The sequence below is a fragment of the Ceratotherium simum genome, chromosome 19 (assembly GCF_057802395.1).
Source record: "Ceratotherium simum simum isolate JZ-2026a chromosome 19, ASM5780239v1, whole genome shotgun sequence".
NCBI lineage: Eukaryota > Metazoa > Chordata > Mammalia > Perissodactyla > Rhinocerotidae > Ceratotherium > Ceratotherium simum.
The window spans coordinates 42,107,710-42,125,191 of NC_141918.1; the positions used below are offsets into that span (position 1 = coordinate 42,107,710).

A 17,482-nucleotide genomic window follows, 5' to 3' on the forward strand; every position below is an offset into this window, starting at 1 on the left:
GTGATTTCACTAAGATAATTCTATGGTGTGACACTCTCTCTGGATAGTCAAGGCCAGCTCTTGGGAATGGCCCTACATCCATCTAGTGGCAGCTGCTGCGAATTCTTCCTTTTTTCTTTCCTCTCTTCGTTTCTTTCTTCCTTGCCCTGCTTCTGCTGTGGGTGCTGATCCTCCCTCTTCCTCTTCTCTCTCTCCTCCTCTTTCTCCATCTTCTTCTACTTCCTCTTCTTCTCTTTCTTCTCCTTCTCCTTTAGTTATAAAAGCAACACAGTCTCATCACAAAAATACAAAGGCAGAGGTATGTAAGAAAGTGAAGGCTTTCTCCTACTCACTCTCTAAAGGTAACTTAAACACAGATATACACACTGCATGCGAATTGTTTTATTTATTCTTTATAGTGAACTTCCATGTCAAAATATATGGACCCACCTCATTTTTAATGGCTATATAATATTCCACAAGGTGAATATTCTGGACTACATTTAAACTGTTCCTCTATTATTGGACATTTCAGTTTTTCCCCATGTGTCATTATTACAAATAATACTGCAATACTTGTACACATATCCTAGCAATGTGTTTACAACTAAAACAAGAGACTTTAGTTAGCAGAATGCCCTTTTTTCCCTATGTGACATATCTCAAATATTTCACTATGCTGTATAATCAGCATTTGGTTCTTAATATGATTGACATTATGTTTGGCTCATGATAGAAAAAGTCCTGATCATACTGGCAATTTTTGGTTCAGAATAATATGAGGTATTATCTTACGCAATCTCTAAGAATTTTGCCAAGGGAAGATCAACAGCTCTGCCAAAGACGTCTATTTCCTCTGCACTCAGCAATTCCTTTTCACTTTCTGCCTAGCTAGCTGCTGGATACAAAGACCTGTAATTAAAAGACAAGATAAATTTCAATATGACACACTGTATCACTATGAAGATCAAGGAATAGCATAGATCGGCTAACTTCTATGTGTTTCTTTCCTAATAAACACTAGTTGTTCACACTGTAAGTAGAGCATATAGCTTTTCCAAATAATATTTAACAAAATTATAAAAGTAATGAATATTTATTAGAGAAAATTTGAAAGAAATTTTAAAATTAACAAAAAAAGGAGAAAAACTATAATTTCAACATCTAAAGAATGATTAAATATAGAGATTTTATTTTAATACTTTTGAATCTATGAATAAATTTATCTTTATTTTGAAAATATTAGTGATAGTTTTTATATGAAAATCTACATCCTTCAATGTTTTTAGATATAACCTTAAAACCTGCACATTTTTGCATTGACAGACTCTTTTAAATGTCATTGAGCATTTGAGCCATTGTTTATCTATTCATTCCTCTATTGTTGAACATTTAGTTTGTTTTCAATTTTTTTGTATTGTAAGAAACATTTCATGAACAACTTTGTTCATTTTTTAAAATTTAAGATTTGTTTATTAGGATAAATTCTAAGAATTAGAATCAAAGGTTTGAACACTTTAATGACTTTTTTGAACCTAGTGAGAATTATATTTGGTACATTTTTATTGCTGTTTTCATAGGTGAAAACTCTCATTTTTATTTTAATTTACATTTCTTTAATAGTGACATTAGTAATATATATATCTATATATATTTATATAGTTATCCCTATGGTATTTTTCTCATATGAAATGGGTGCGAACTTTGCCTTTTCCTCTTTTGTGGTCTTAATGTTTTTAAGAACTCTTGTTATAATAAAAAGTTATAATAAAAAGTGAGCTTGTCTTTCTTTGCTATGGCTCTTTTTCTAGCCTATTATGTGATTTTAAACTTTAAAACATTCGTGCGTTTTTTGGCATGAAATTTCTTAGACTTTGTGTAGTAAAAACTTTTGATCTTTACTCCCAAGATTAGAAAACCCTATCTTTCACCTGGAGATTTGATAGTCAACCACAATTTTATTTTTGCAGTTCGTTTTACTCTTTTATTTTTATTTTATGTTTGACTCTCTATTACTCTTGTATTTCTGGAGTAGAATGTATGTTAAGGCATATATTGAATTTTTTCTAAATAGTTGACGAGTTGCCTCAACACAATTTTCTTTTTAGTAACAGTCCTTTATTAAGATGAAAGCTATTGGTTAGTCTCATTGTAAAATATTCTGCACACAAAGACAACAAATCAAAAGATGAGTAACATTGTTGCCAAGTTCTCAGGCACCAAGAACAAGGGAAGGAATAAAGTCAGTGTTTACACAGGGAGATCCCACCTGGGGAGGTGGGGAGGAAGAGGGTTGTGCAGGGAGGTGAGTACAGTGTGTATTACATAAATGGGTCAGTTGTGGGATGGAAACAGTCAGCTCTGAAACTATGGTGCTTGGAGAGAGCCTTGCTGCCAGCTGAGGGAGTTGGACCAGAAGCAGCAGTTTGCAAACCATGTTCCATGGGGATGGTTCAAGGGCTCTCCCAGGAAGGGGTGAAGAACTAGGAGGAGTTTGTATCCCTCTCTTCTCTCTTCCTCCGGAAAAACACTTGCCTTTTATCCCTCTTTCAATATGAGATTGTATTTGAAGAAATGATTCCAGTGCTTTTTAAAATAACTTTTTATTATAAAAATTTTCAAAAGTACATGAAAGTAGCAAGAATAATATAATGAATTCTCATACTTCATCCATGATCATTTTGTCTTTTGTTTTGTTTTGTTTTTGGTGAGGAAGATTAGCCCTGAGCTAACATCCATCGCCAATCCTCCTCTTTTTGCTGAGGAAGATTGGCCATGGGCTAACATCCATGCCCATCTGCCCATCTTCCTCATTTTCCTCTGCTTTATACGTGGGATGCCTGCCACAGCATGGCTTGATAAGCAATGCATAGGTCCACACTCGGGATCCGAACCTGCAAATCCCGGGCCATCAAAGCAGAGCGTGCAAACTTAACCACTATGCCACCGGGCCAGGCCCCCATTTTGTCTTGTTTATTGCATCTCTCTCTCCTCCATGCTTTGTTTTTTAAACTCAAATGTTTTAAAACAGATCCCAGACGTTCGGTCATTTCACCTATAATATGTTACTCTAACTGAGAAAGACACCTTCTTTTTCAAAATAAAATTATCATGCCTTTTTCACATGTAACAAAATGAACAATGATTCCTCAATGTCAACTAATACTCAGTCTATATTCAGATTTTCCTGATAACTCAAGGAGTCTTTTTACAATAGATTTGTTTGTATTTGAGACCAAACAAAGTCCATATGTTGTATTTTGTTGTGTCTCTTAAGTCTCTTAACAGTCTTTTCTCACCTTTCTATGACATTGAATTTTTTGGCTAACATAATTTTTTGAGTTGTCCATCTGTTTCTCATTGATTTGTAATGCTTGCTATGTATATTATAATTTACATATAATAGAGTCAGTTCTGGTCCACTAAATCAGTTTTATTGAACAATGTCCAGTGTTACACTATAATGGCCACATTAAAGTTACTTTAATTTCAGAACAGGTTTTATTATCTAGAAGGGCATTTTAGAGCTCAGTCTACCATTTTAAAACCTACTTTATTAAATGTTCTTATTTACTCTTCCAGATGCTATCTAAGATCCTTTAACTTTCTCAAAGCAAAAAAGGGTGTTTCTAAATGCAAAGGTTTGGGTCACAGGCTCTCCTCAGACATAAAAGGCTTACATAAACCAATAACTTCTGTATTATTTTTCATTTTTCTCTACAGCAAAATTTTCTAAAAATGAATCTAGAAACCAAATTTACTCGATACCTTCATTTAGTTCAAATGTTAATTTGAGGAAAGAAATGATTTGTAGTAAAACACCCAGACATAATGCAAAAGACAGGAAATGCCGTGAAGGAGAATTGGACTTGCTGTGGTTTGAGCAACAGATGAGGACGCTTTTTTCTGCTGGCTTCTGAACTGAATCCAGGGGAAGAGTGAGAAGATGGGAAGCTAGAGATAATGATGTTTATGAAATCAAGGTAAGAGTTTAAAAACCTTTTATTGATTTAGTAATCTTGATTAAGAAGGAGGAGAATAGGCAGGAAAGGCAAGGACTTAAGCTTATGCATTTTCATTCACGCTCTAAAAAATTGTTTCCTTTGAGATCTAGCCCCATAGCAGAGAGAATTTAGATGACCAGTTATTTTAGTTTTATGCTCTATCTTGACATGCTAAGTTCAAAATTTATTGCTCTGCCTACAGATTGTGAGGATGAAATTTCAAGCTTTTGCAACTTGTTTAACTTGTTTGTAAGATGAAGGAGGATCGATTTTGACATCTAAGACTGCGTAGGGATAACTGGCTGATTTCTTAACTCTAGGTAGGACACTGTGTATGAAGGTAAAAAGGAAATTAAAGACAAATTAGCTAGATTTTCTGAGGATACTGAAATGTGGGACTCCAAAGTATGGGCCTCACAAACACAAATGACCCTCTTCTTACTGGCAAATGACCCGCATGTTAGGTCAGTCGAACGACCTAGACTAACACAGGACATAAGGTCAGATAATTTCTGTAGTTGTTTTTACAGCAAAGCATGAGAACTCACTGGAATAGGGTCATATTAGGAAAGTTTGCACCTGTCAATTTAGTCAGTTGTTGACAAAGACTTATAGACTCTCATATTTTAATTTGCCAGGTATTGGCACCTCGCAGGTCACAAACAGGCTGGTGCAAACATCTTACGCATGGCATGACTGATTGTATACCATCTTCCAGGCCACCTTTTGGCCCAGAACCAACCAAACACCTGTAATCTGGTATCTCCTGACATCTTAAGGCAGAGAGGAGTTAGGTGTTGTCTCTTTTCTTCTTCCTCATTTTACCTTTCATATTCTCTTTTTAACTATGTCATTGATTTTTACTCAGACATGATTCCATTTTGCACTTTCACTATTAACCCTCGGTTTAAGAAATATCCCTGGATGCCTGGTAGATTGAAGTACAGGCCCAGACAGTGGTCAGATTGTAAAAGGAACTTCTGGAAAAGAAATTATCCCAGGAGTGCTAGCACAGCCCTGAAAATGTCAGGCTCTCCCTCAACTCCATATTTCTGCATATGTTATTCACATTGTCTGCAACGTGTTTCTTTACCTAACTTATCCTTTCCCATCTTTCAAAACTTTTCTTGGTCATCATATCTTTTGTAGATAGCCCCTCCTGTCTGGGTTAAGTGCTTCTACCATGTGCTTCTATAGCCAAATACTTCTCTCTGTCATAGCATTTATCACACTATATTGTAATCATCTGTTGTTGGTCTGTATCTTCTCTATTAGAATGTGAATTCATTGATGGCAGGAACTGGTTATAGTCACTGTTGGTCACCAGTGCCTCCCATCAGGTATGGCACACATAGTAACTTCTAAGGATAACGAATAAAGTTTGATTTAAGGACATCATCTCAGGAAGAGAAGGAGGGGATGGTTATTCTGAGTGAAGCAATATGTCTGCCAGACAATCTTTTGGTCCAGTTTCCATGGACTCATGCCTTTGTCCTAGAGAGAAGGGTTGAGGAATAAAAACTGAGAAGGGCATTTCACTAAAACTCTTGGAAGATGCTAGGAACTCATGGCAACACTGCTTTAGATGCACACAACTGGGTATAATACATTCTTTCCATTCTTCTGATCACCAGCAGCAGCAAGGACAGCTTCTAAGGATCAGAATCCTTGGCAGCCAGTGACCAAACGGAAGAGATGGCAAATGTTGTCACCACCGTAGTACCAGATAGTTCTGTTTCTGAGCACATGGGAGACAAAATTGTAACTGTTTTCCATTCAGTGCCCTTGTTCTTTGCTTCTTCTTTTGTCTTCCTCTCTTTTACTGCCTTTTCTGTTTTTAATGGAGCATTTTTTATGATTCCATTTTCTCTCTTCTCTTAGCATATCAATTATACTTAAAATTTTTTTAGTGGTTGCCTCAGAGTTTGCAATTTATATTTTCAACAAATCTAAGAACATCTTCAAATAACACTATAAAGCTTCATGGATAGTGCAGGTACCTTATAACAGCGTGTTCTCAATTCCCCTCTCCCACTCTTCTAACATTGACGTCATTCATCTCACTTATCAATAAACTATAATCGCCCAATACATTGTTGCTGTTATTACTTTGAGCAAGTAGTTATCTATTAGATTAATTAAGAATAAGAAAAATAAAATATTTTATTTTACTTTCATTTATTCCTTCTCTAATATTCTTCTCTCTTTATATAGTTCCTGACATATAGTGCATGCTAAATGATAATAACCCAACATTATAATACTGTTTTGAAGGTAGAGAAGGAGAAGAAAGGTAGGTGGTGCTTTAAGTGCACTAATTCCCTCACTTTTCATAACTGGGAGTAAAAACATAAACACGGCTCTATGATTTAAAGTTATAATGGAACCACCAGAAAAACTAAAAAGAGAGTATATTTATGGTCATGGCATCCACAGAACGGAATTAGGGTGCTGGGGTCTGTGGATACTCTAGGTTTTGCTGGAATTTTTCTGTGTACCTATATGACAATAATAATATTTATGATTATTATTTAACAAAAATTATAGCGGCTAGAAAATTATATTCAGAAAATATTTATGCATGTGGGGAAAGATTTAGCTACAAATATATTTCATGTCAGTGTCAGTGAAATATCAACAACATGAATAAGCAGCATTAGAGAATTGGTTAAATAATCCTACAATGAAATCCCACTCAGCCATTAAAATAGTGTAACTATAATGATATGACAAAATTTTCACAATATACCAAGGGTAAATAGCAGGTTAAAAATCAATCTGTCTAGTATAGTTCCTTTAAAAAATATAAAGACATTTAAAAAGTATGAAATGTTCATAATCTATTAGTGGTATTGTTTTTTTTAATTTTGGGGGTTTTTTCTCAAAAATTATTTTACAATGACTATGTATTGATCCTATAATAAGAAAAAATGTTACTTTTAAATTTTAAATTTTTTTTTTTTTTTGTGAGGAAGATCAGCACTGAGCTAACATCCGTGCTAAGCCTCTTCTTTTTGCTGAGGAAGACCAGCCCTGAGCTAACATCTATTGCCAATCCTCCTCCTTTTTTCCCCCAAAGCCCCAGTAGATAGTTGTATGTCATAGCTGCACATCCTTCTAGTTGCTGTATGTGGGACACGGCCTCAGCATGGCGGAGAATTGGTGCGTCAGTGCGCGCCCGGGATCCGAACCTGGGCCGCCAGTAGCGGAGCACGCGCACTTAACCGCTAAGCCACAGGGTCGGCCCTAAATTTTAACTTTTTATTTTGAAATAATTAAAAATTCAGAAGAGTTGTAAGACTACTACAATAAATTTTGATAGACCTCTCATCCTAATTCGCCAACTGTTAACACTTGTCATGTTTCCTCTATCATTTTCTCTGTGTGTATATATTTGCACACAAACACATTTATATGGGGGGGGGGCAGTGTGTGTGTGTGTGTATTTTTTCTGAACCATTTAATAGTAAGTTAACATCATGCCCCTTTACCAATGAATTGTCAGTATACATTTCTTAAGAACAAGAATATTTCCTACGTGGCAACAACATCACATTATATCAAGAAGTACATGTTATCAGCATAATTTATCATTTGTGCTGTTAGCCTTGACCACTTGGTTAATATAGTGTCTGCCGAGTCTCTCTACTGTAAGGTTACTATTTTTTCCTTTCCATACTCTTCTTTGGAGATGAATCATTAAGTCCAGCCCACACTCAAGGAGAGAAAAGATTAATTTCCTTCTCCTGGAGGAGAATACCTACATATATTATTTGTAATTCTTCTATAAGGAGGATTTGTCTACTCCTTCATTTATTTATTCATTCAATTATTTATTTGTATCAGTATGAACTCATGTATATTTGTTTTATACTTTGGATTATGATAACTATTATGATAATAGTATTGTGTTGCCCAAATTGTTCCAGGTTTAGCCAATGGGAGAGCTTTCAGATTGGCTCCGGTGAGACTTTAACATGCCTCTATCCTTTTGTTTTTTGAGCATTCATTTACTTTCTTATACTAAAAGATGCTCCAGGCTCCTCTTGTATTTTCTCTGCCCCAGTCCTAGAAAAGCCATTTCTCTTTTTATTGAGAATGGTATTAGAAACCAAGAACTGTGTGCAGGTGTCCTGGTAGCTTCTGGGGTATTGTTGCTTCTATGAACACTGCAGGCAAAATTATGTGTATGTGTATTAATCAATGTATACACATACATCTATAATCATCTATCTATCTATCTGGCAAGAGATTTCACATATTGAAGTATATGGGGTAACTATTAGGGTTCCAAATAGATTCAACTTGAACTAAAGAAGCCTGACTTATGCCTTATCAAACATATATTGTACATCTGCCTTAGCCATTAAAGTAAAGAATGTACTCTTGAGATAAGAATGCATACTTCCTCTCCTATGCCCTATTGGTAATGCCCTATTGGTAATACCCGTATTAGTCCCTTTCCCGACATCAGCGTCGTGTTGACTTGCTAATTTGCAGCTAAATACCTCTTTGTAACTTTGGTGAAAATGTATCCTGGGTATGTTTATTGTATGCTCTTTGTTCTAAAAAGGTATATGATTGTACTTGTTACTGAATCATGTTCATTTTTGCCGGTCGCCCGGAAAGCCAAACACCAAGACAATGAGATTGCAGCAGAGAGAGGGTTTAATCACAAGGCAGCCAAGTGAGGAAATGGGAGAATGAGTCTCAAATCCACTTCCTCCAAAATAGGGACTCAGGGATATTTATGGGGTAGGGAGCAGCGTGGCCTGAAATGTGGAGATTGATGACTGGAGGTGAAGAGAGGTGAGGGAATTGATGATGTGGGCAAGCAATTGATGATGTAGTCAGACTTCATGCCTCTTCATAGGACTCATGTTCACAAAATGGTGGCATTAGCACAATCTGAAGGTGGAGTTTTTAGCCTTTTGACGTCAAAAGGTCACTTATCAGACATCTGCGATGGGTTGGTGGTCTCAACCAGCCTGAAGTGGACAAGGTTCTAATTCCTTGACCCTTCTAATTGACCCAAGGAGATGTTATCTATAGGAACCTAGTGGTAGTCAGATAGCATATTGTCTAAACAGCACAGTTAACTATGGGCGAGGGAACAACTAAAAGTTATAATCAGTAATTACAAAAAAAGGAAAAAAAACTTTAGTTACTAGCTACTTAATCATCAATGGCTAACTGTTTGCCAGTTTCATACTGAAAACCATGCTTCTCCAGAACGCTTTCTTCCTTTCTGGAAAAGGCCTTCCTTGGTTATAATCCTCACTCTGGCTAGAGTAAAACTCACTTTATTTCTCATATCTATAGAATGGTTATTGGTTATTTTGCATAGACATGTCTGTTATCTATTTATCTATAAAACTAAACATGAGTTCATACAGATGTCTCAACTCATCCAGTGCCACCTGGTTCTGTCTAGACTTCTCCACTTGATTGTAATTTCTTTCTCTGATAGTGAGAAACCTGGTTCCCATAATCTAACACTAATTTGCCTCTTTGTTCAAGATAGTATAGACGTAAAGTACTTTCAGAAGTGTTAGACCATTCTCCAGGGAGAAACAAATTTACAGACTAGAGCACAATGTTAATGCAGAGTTCTTTTGTCTTTAGCCTTGGAGTTTCCAATCAAAATATTGTTTTTCGGGCCAGCCCTGTGGCTTAGCAGTTAAGTGCGCACGCTCTGCTACTGGCGGCCCGGGTTCGGATCCCGGGCGCGCACCAACACACCGCTTCTCCGGCCATGCTGAGACTGCGTCCCACATACAGCAACTAGAAGGATGTCCCACTATGACATAAAACTATCTACTGAGCTTTGGGGAAAGAAAAAAGGAGGAGGATTGGCAATAGATGTTAGCTCAGAGCCGGTCTTCCTCAGCAAAAAGAGGAGGATTAGCACGGATGTTAGCTCAGGGCTGATCTTCCTCACCCAAAAAAAAAAAAAAATTAAAGATGTACTTATAAAAAAATATATATATATTGTTTTTCAAAGTTCCTTAGGTCAGCTCTTTTTTCCACATCTCCTTCACAGAGGTTATGTCCTACGTTTGTAATACACTTAGAATCATCGTCACAGTGTGCATTTGATAACCAAATTGCCCCAAATTTGGCCTGTGGTTACCCCATCAAGCTGGCTTCTGTGTCTTTCTTATACATCCCTATCATTTTCTGAGTGCTTCCCTACATTCTGGCACCACAGGATGGTCAGGGCTCATATTTAACTCTTTCTATCCCAGCTAGGACACAGTCAGCTCTTTATAGAGTCCTAGGGATATCATTGCTTTAGGCCTTTTTAGTGGACAGATTTAAGAAAGATGTGTGTATTTATAAAAGTACATGGGCCATGTGTGTGTGTATATAATAGTTATTTTGAATTTAAAATCATAATGGAAGAACCACAGGAATTAGCAGCTAATGGGCGTAGAAATGTAACACCATCTCCATCACAAACATCTTCTTTACTATTTTCTAGTCAAACATGTTTTCCCTCCAGAACTACTATTCAGAATAAATTAACTTTTTCTTTCCAATCCTTTTGTTTGTTTTTTTATTGACAGTTCTGAAACAGTATTGTAATCTGCATTTTTTTCCTTAAAAATAAGCTTTTACAGAATTGTATGGAAAAATGCATTCAATTACAAAAAAATCTACTTAAAAAATTTTGGAACATGTGTATTTTAGGGAATTTTACACAGTAAATCACAAAATGTGATACTTTAACCCTATTGAAAATTTTAAGGTAAGGAAGGAATATTACCCCAAATAGACAATCCAATTTTATAACTGGTGTTTTTCAGACAATTTTGGTACCCCATATTAAGTTCTAATGTCCTCATCAATGACTTTCTTCCAAAGCAGATACACTACGTGAAAGTGACAAATAGAAGATTGTGTGTGTGAGGGGGATATCCTCACTCTCATTTTTTATCTCATAGCCATTTGAACTAGGCAGTTGGTTATGCTGATCTTGAAAACCCAATAAAATTCTGGAACTATTATCTGGGGTAAATTTTTCCACTGTCAATTTGAAAACTGAACATATTTTAATATCATAACTCTATCATCTCACTATGGAGTAAATATTTTGAACTTTGCTTCTGTTTAATAACTTACATGATTAGATTCTTGTGGAAATAAAATTAAATTTCAACCAGGCCTTGTAATATGAAATTAAAACAATCATTGAAAAACTTACAGTATTATTTTTTCTGTCATAAAAATTTAGGTTGGACACTAAATGTAATATGAGAACTTGTAGAACTATCTCATGACCCTTTGATTTCCCAGACAATTTGAATAAGGTGAAAATTTGGGATGGATATTAATATTGGTTTGTGATGAATATAGATTTAATAATGGAACAACATTGCAACTGGATATACATAGACAATTTTATGAGATAAGTGAGATAATTTTATGAGATAATTTTTGTTTTAAAATTATTTTTAACCTTTTTACTATAACTATAATGTATTTGATGAGGGGGAAGATCCCTCAGATCATTTGGAAATTGACAGTTGCTCTTCAAACATTTCTTTTCCTTGGTGGGTAATCTTAGCTAAGAAATACTTCTAATCTTATGTAAGAAACATACATCATCTCTGACTTGTCAAATCAATCATAGTCAATAAGCAAAAAGTATCCTCTAAGATTTAAGATGTTATATAGAAGCTGTTTATCTAAGGTATATTAGGAATAACCACATCCTATCAAATTGTTCCATTAAGCTAAAAGAGGGATAAATTAATGACATTTAACTAAGAAAGTTCTCAGGTTTATTTGTTTTTGTTTTAAGCAAAGTTGACAATTTTGACATAACTTTTTAGTTTTACTGCAGGACAAAGAGAAGACAATGAGGAAAAAGTTTATGAATTTCTCAGTTCCTTTTATAAAATATTGCAACTGAAAGTAGCCATCCCTTACACATACAACCATCAACTCTGAATACAATATGAATTATACACAGGAAGTGGAATTTACTTAGATGAGTTCTGGCCTTTTTTTTAAAAAATACACAAGCATATTATGGAACACTGCAGCTTCTGTAATTTGAGTCAATTTAGAAAAGCAAACTCCTGTCTCCATAATGTAAGAGAATAAGAATAGTTTTTCCACATAAGTCATACAGAATAAACAAAGTTCACAGTCTGATTTACTTTTATCAATAGGTAAAATGATTCACTGCTATATTTGCATGGGTTATTTTGATCCTCAGAAGTTCCTAAACGCACAATAAATTTAGCATGTACTTATAGCTGGGTTTTCCAAAGCAAGAGAGTGATACAAAATGTATTAAATTGCCTGAAGTTCATGGCAAAAGAAATGAAATGGGATAATTGAATGTAAAATGTTTACCAACTTTATCGTTTCTAATTTTATGACAGATTTAAGCATTGAGACCTGATTGATGTCTTGATCCTGTCCATTAGGAACATTACTCCATTCTATATTTTAACACCCCTCAATGCCATCTTTTGTTTGGTGTTTCATTTTGCAATTTATATGATCATTTCATCCAACTTTAATTTTTCTTCCCAAGATTTCATTTCATGAGCATAACAAACTTTATTATCTTTAGCAAGTTGAATATATACTTGTTTTGGAGACCAGGCAGATTTTTTTTTCAGTTTTCATTTATTGTCATCAGCTTTGCCTATGATGAGCCATCCTTAGCTTTTTGGAAGCTTTCAAATATAAATATGTTATAATCTGAGCAAGGTCTTTTTGCTTTTCTATGCATTATTAACTTTCTCTTTTATTAATGCTTTTTTTTTTAAAGTTGTTGCACGATTTCTTTTTTCAAAGTCATAATCTGACTTGGAGTTAGCTGTTCTTGAATTCTGTTCCCTTTAAGCATCTTCATATATCTGGGTTCCAGCTTTGAATATGGATAGTTGTTCTTTAGAAAATCGAAAGTATAAAGTCAAAAGATTCTTTGGATGACTAACCAAGGTGGATGAAATCATCTGGGTACGTAGATCAATCCGAAGCACAGTCCACTTCCACAGCCGGCGCAGAGCTCCCTCCTGACTTTCCCTGAGCCGTTAGCGAGCCCCACAACCCCAGCGAAGTGCCATCACACCTGCGAACCTACTGTGCAGAGACCGGTCCTTGACACAATAAAACAACTCCAACCATAACACTTAGAGCTCACGTGGGATCCTCCTGAGTTTATCACGCTCGTGGCTCTGTTTTTTGTTTTTAAACTATCCCTCTTAGAAAATATCACATGATTTAGCTTTAGATTTGGGTAATGCATAAAATGACATCCATTTGGTTAATCTCTGTGCAAATATTTATAATGTTAATATTTTAAGATACTGTCTGCAGTATCTTCAACATCTTTTCTTTAGGCTTTCATTCAGCATTTAAACATGCCCAGGTCCCTCCCATAAAAACACAAAACAAACAGAACAAGAAGGAACCTCTCTCACCACAGCCTCTGTCTGGCAACAACCTGGTTCTCTTTTTCCTCCCCTTCACAGCCAAACTTCTTGAAAGCATCTCCTGTATATTCTGTTTAAACAAGTCCCATTTATTCTCCGACCCACTGAAATCTTGTTTCTGCCGCGTGTTGGAAAGAAACCATTCTCATGTGATCATCGATGACATATACTGTTATAACCAAGGGACAGTTTTCTATCCTTGCTTAATCTTTGGGAAGCATACGTCACTATCAACAACTCTCTCATTTGAGCTCAGAACTGTCTTCTGGAAAATATTTGGACATTTCAAAGGAATGCAAAACATAACATGTTCAAGATAAAATTAATCATATTTCCCCCAAATCTGCTTCTTAGCTGGAGTTCTGTAGGTCATGAATGGCATCACTGTCTACTTCATGGATGGATATAATTTTAGTCATTTATATTTACGTTCTCACTACTTCACAATGTAGATATTCTGGTTTTGGGGATGTAAAGATATTTTGTGGAGTAGAATGCAAAAAATAACATATTTTTATTAACTAAATGAGAGAAAATGTATACCTTTTTTTTCCCAATCAAATTCCACTTGAGAGGTTGCTGTGTGACCAAAAATAAAGTTTGTAAGTGGAACCTGGAAAGAATGTGTGCTATTCCACTTTCTTGGAAATTAGAGAAAGAAGATGGCCTCTGAGAGTTAAACTAGCAAAACCTACAATTATTCAAAAAAGATTAGTTATCTGTAGGAGTAACCAAAATACGACTTAAATTTCTAACTGGATACATTGGAAATACCCAAAAGTCTTAACAAAGCGTTCTGGGTGTAATCTCACTGGAATGTTTAGTAAACTCAAACCTAGTCAATTGTAAAATGTATGGAAAGCTCAACCTGGAAAGAGATATTTAGCTAGAAAACAGAAAATAAATTGCAATGAGTCAGATATTGACATGTATATAGTGAAAGTCTTGAGGCAGGTATCTCATCTCTTTGGTGCAGATGTAGATCTCAGAGTCTTGGGACCTAGTGCCATTAAATGTTTCAGTTACATAACCGATACCCTTTTCGTGCTGGACTATCCAATCATAAATTGACTTTCCATGGAGACGAGCCTACATGAAAAGAATATGGCTAAGCCACACATTCTTACTGGTTCTTACTGGTTCCAAAATACAAATAATACACAAGTACATTGGCCCTGCCATTATACCTCAGTCTCTTTTGAATTAGCTAATCCAGTCATCTAAGACTTCTCAATGTTAAATTAGTCTGTGACTTCTAGGGTCAAACTCTAGAAAATGAAGGTCTAATTAAAGTAATTCTGGCCCCTAGCAGAATGACTACTTTTACTTGAGAAATTCTTATATGCTTGTGTAATTGATTAACCTTTAACCAGTGTTTTGCTGCTGAAACTCTACAAACATATGCAATTAAATGCTACTTAATTGATTTTTCCTTCGCCATTTCTATAAGAACAGTACGGTTAATGTGTAACGTCTATTAGTTTTAAACTTTAAAATTTTTTTTTTTTTTTAACTTTTTTTATTTATTTATTTTTCCCCCAAAGCCCCAGTAGATAGTTGTATGTCATAGCTGCACATCCTTCTAGTTGCTGTATGTGGGACGCGGCCTCAGCATGGCCGGAGAAGCAGTGCGTCGGTGCGCGCCTGAGATCCGAACCCGGACCGCCAGCAGTGGAGCGCTCGCACTTAACCGCTAAGCCACGGGGCCAGGCCCTTTTTTATTTTTTATAATTTTATTTATTTATTTTTCCCCCAAAGCCCCAGTAGATAGTTGTATGTCATAGCTGCAGTTGCTGTATGTGGGACGCGACCTCAGCATGGCCGGAGATCCGGTGTGTCGGTGCCTGCCTGGGATCCGAATCCTGGCCGCCAGCAGCAGAGCGTGTGCACTTAACCGCTAAGCCACGGGGCCGGCCCTAAACTTTAAAATTTTCTTACTATATTACAGACTGGTACCTATATTCACACATTTAGTATTTGTTACTCATATGAAAACTATGCCAATTCTTCTCACTCCACCATTGTGAATTACCAAGATGATCTCATTCCATTCCACCATTCAACATGAATTACAGGATGAGAAAGAAGCCTAAACACGCCATTTCAGAACACGTCCTTTGGTCTGATGCTAATCTCTTGATTTTCTGGACATTTCTTCTTGTATTTCTTATCATTGATTTTCCAATGAAATTTTAATTTTTCTTTTTAAACATATTAACCTTTAATAAGCATCATTATCAAAACCGTAATTCTCTTCTTTTTTATATTTCCAACTCTAAACATACCTGTCAGCTTGGATTCCTTTTTCTTTGTTCTTTCCTTTTTTTTCCTCTCCTAGTAACATATACAGTTTTAGTTTAATTTCTTTTTTTTCTAAATGTTTTTCCTTTTGCATTTTCTTCTGAGTCATCTCCAATATTCAACATAAAGAATGTTATCCTAGTTGCTGAAGATGCAATTTCTGTACTGCTCTTCAACACATAAAGACAGTTTTGCTCTCTATAAATTAAGGAATTAAATTGAGGATAAGCATTCTGCTTGTATCTTTGAATTTTCAGTACCTCCTATACTATTTAAAATAAAATGGGACCCATTGGTACATATTTGCACTCACGAATAAACTCCTTCATTTTTTCACATGAATGTATTAAAGAAAAATCGATGAAGCTATATATTTTACTTCCTAGACATATTTGAAATGTGTAATTAAGTGGCTTGAAAGGTGTTAAAAAGTAGAAAATCAATCACATAAGAATGAGCTCCACAACTAAATATATCTACACTTTTAAATTTTTCTACTCTTACATTTAACAAAAAAATAGTATGGGTATATGTGGCATAGTCCTGTGAAGATAAAGCCTACAAAACCCCTTGAAAGACTCAAAATTTTGCCCTTTTCTATTTCTCATTGTGTTTGTGCATTCATCTTTATGTACTCTTTTAACACCTCATCTCTTATTTTCTCCATCAAACTTAAAAAAGGCCAAAATTTGATTAGCTCACTATTTAGGTGGTCCAAAAGGCAATATTATTTCCATATAACAGAGAGCGTTTTTTTGTGCTTTCATGAGAGAGATTCTCATGGAAAAAGAATTTTCTCATCTGCCTTTTTCCTCCTGCCATGTCCTCCCACAAACCAAAATTGTAATAGTTACTGGTGGTATTTTTTAATTTTTTTGTTCCGTACCAAGTACTGTCCTAAAAGGGTTTTTTATATGTATAATTGTATATATTTAATTTCAAAATGACCACAATTCTTATTCTTATTTTTTTCAATAAAAAAGAATCAGAAATGTTGTTAAGCATCATACGAAGCCATTTTTTTAAGCCTTTTGTAGGCTAGAGGCTCTATTCCTCCAGAGCATATATAATATATAGAACTTCTAGCATCCTTGATAAATTATCCTCTTAACTGGGTTGTTCTAATCTGCTCCAACATTTTTTTCTAACTTTTATTAATTAGTATTTTTGCTATCTTTGTAAGGCGTTTCTGGGCCTATTATCAGATATAAAAATACCATATAAAGTATTGTTAACATTTAGTGATTTGTTGATACACTAACCATGAAATGGCAGTGCATTGATGTGGCATCTTTATTCTATTGAGATGACAAATTTTTTATTTGCTTATTATATTTCATGGTTGAGTCGTCAAACACTTTTTAAATAGAGATGAGGTAGATTAAGGTTAAGTTTAGAATGTTCCTTTGTTTTTGAATAATTTTATACTATTTGCAGTAGCATATCTGCATTAATGCCTTTCTTTTATTAGTTTTGAAATAATATCCTAACTAAATTTTCCTCTACACAACTTTCTAGAAATATGGTTAGTATTTAATGCTGCACATATAACCTATTGCAAGAATCTAATAATTGGGATAATTTATGTTTTGTGCTACATTTTTTAAACTAAATAACAGGCAGAATAAACAAAGTCATTGCAAAATCTTGAATTTTTTTGGTAAATTTTGATCACATATTCTATTGTGCACTTCCATTTCACTTTAATTGCTTTGGTTCATTTTAATTCTATGTAATTAC

General features: G+C 35.1%; 1 pseudogene; it reads right to left on the reverse strand.

The window, feature by feature from the left end:
• Positions 1-11,753: 11,753 nt before the first annotated feature.
• Positions 11,754-17,482, reverse strand: part of LOC147914541 (transcription factor A, mitochondrial pseudogene) — a 47,525-nt pseudogene continuing 41,796 nt past the window's right edge.